This window comes from Vicia villosa, linkage group LG5 (genome assembly GCF_029867415.1).
Source record: "Vicia villosa cultivar HV-30 ecotype Madison, WI linkage group LG5, Vvil1.0, whole genome shotgun sequence".
NCBI classification, from domain to species: Eukaryota; Viridiplantae; Streptophyta; class Magnoliopsida; order Fabales; family Fabaceae; genus Vicia; species Vicia villosa.
The window spans coordinates 95,142,434-95,144,511 of record NC_081184.1 but is presented as its reverse complement, the minus strand read 5'-3'; positions in this window follow the sequence as shown (position 1 = coordinate 95,144,511).

Genomic DNA, 2,078 nt, shown 5'->3' with positions numbered 1-2,078 from the left:
TATAATAAAAGTTTTGTACAATTATTTTCATTTTTTTCAAAATTTTTACCCAAAAAATTTATATCAGAATTTAATTTTTTTATGTTTATTTTTTAAATATATAATATCGTTTCTTTAAATATAAATTTAACTTATAATTTAACAAATAATTATGAATTACAATTTAATATATATTTCTTACTTATAATTTAACAAAAATCATTATATTATCATGCCAGGACTTTAATATCAATAACTATTTAATATATATATCTTAATTATTATAATTTAATTGAATCTTCCAAAATAATTATATGTTGTTTATACTATCATTATATTCTTAACAAAAATGTATTGTGAAATTAAACATAAATTTTAGAATCAGTTACATATCACTATAAAAAATAAAAATTTAATATATAATTTATATAATGATAAATTTTATAAATATTATAAATAATTTAATATATAATTGTTGATTTTATATAATGATAAATTTTATAAATATTAAACTTTGAATTACTTAGAAAACATAACGTTCATAATATACCACCAATAATAACTTACTCTTAATGATAATATAACTGATAATTAAATACAATTTAATTTTTTTATTATGATTTAATAGATATTACTTATATTTTATAACTGAAGTTCTTAATAACTTTTTAAAAAGAATTTAAAAAATTAAATTGGTATTTAGGGTCTGTTTGGTAAAAATAGCGGTTGTCTGATAGGCTAGCTGATAGCTTATAGCTTATGACTGATAGCTTATAGCGGATGGTTGAGACTGATAGCTTATAAGCTCATTGAAGTGTTTGGTAAAATTAACTATTCAATTAAATTATAAATGTAAAATGACATAAAAGATATTTAATATATAATTATTTTATTTTAAATTAAAATAAATTATAAGGGTTAAAAATGAATTTTAATTGAAATAATAAGGATAAAAAAGAAAAAAAAAGTAATAAGCTATAAGACATAAGCTAAAACGCTATTTGAAATAGCGTCTGGAAAATAAGCTATAAGCTAGTAAAATAAGCTATAAGCTCGTGAGGAAAAGACCGTTATCAAACGGGTCTAAATTATCATATGAGCTTATAAGACGTAAGACATAAGCTATAAGCTCAAAAATATGTCTTACCAAACAGAGCCATATTGTTAGTGTAAAAAAAATTATACCATCAATGTATGTCAATTATATATCAGTTATTTTCTTTTAAAAAACTCTATTTTCTAAATATTATATTTTAAACTAACATTTTGAAAAAGCTATTGACATACTAATATAATTTTGAAAAATATCAACATTGTAGATATTATGAAAGATTAAAAAATAATTTATTATGGATATTTTACTTTCTAATGCAAAAATTGAGCTAGGTGGCAATGCGAGTATTGGACATGGTACATAAACTTAGTTTTTTTTGAACTAGTGGGTTCATCTTAATTTATTGATTTGGTAGGATTTTTTATCATATTCCTTGAAAAAAAATAGTTACAAGAAACTTTTTGGCTTTATGATGCAACTTATAATTTTTCTTTTAAGCATTATCTATAACAAAAGGATCAAAACTTTTCCTTCACTAGCTATTTCTTGGATGTTCATATCGATCTCGCTCTCGCACAAGCTTCCATAGAAAAAAATGTTTGAAGATAGAGAAATTGTAAATCTTATCTTTTCAATAATAAAATATTTCTCCATCAAACATATTAAGTTTGATTGAGTAAAAGGTATTGATTCTATCGCTGTTATCATTTGTATGATCAAACATATGAAATTATAAATCTTATACTCTTTCATAGTTAAAGTTTTAAAATAAGAGACTAGAGCTCTGATGCTAACTCAAGATAAGAAAGGGAGGTTTAAATTATGTTGACTAGTTTAAACTTTTTTGGCTTGTTTCAAGTAAACTAAAATCAATCACTAGCTTTGAAGATAAGATGAATGAAAAGAGATTAAACACTCATGGTTTATCCTAGTTGACTCTTTTATTACAGAGCAACGTTCAATCCCCTCACACTGAGAAATTTTTATTATAATTAAACAAATTACAAGATCACAAAATTATTTCCTGATCCAGTTAACCTATATC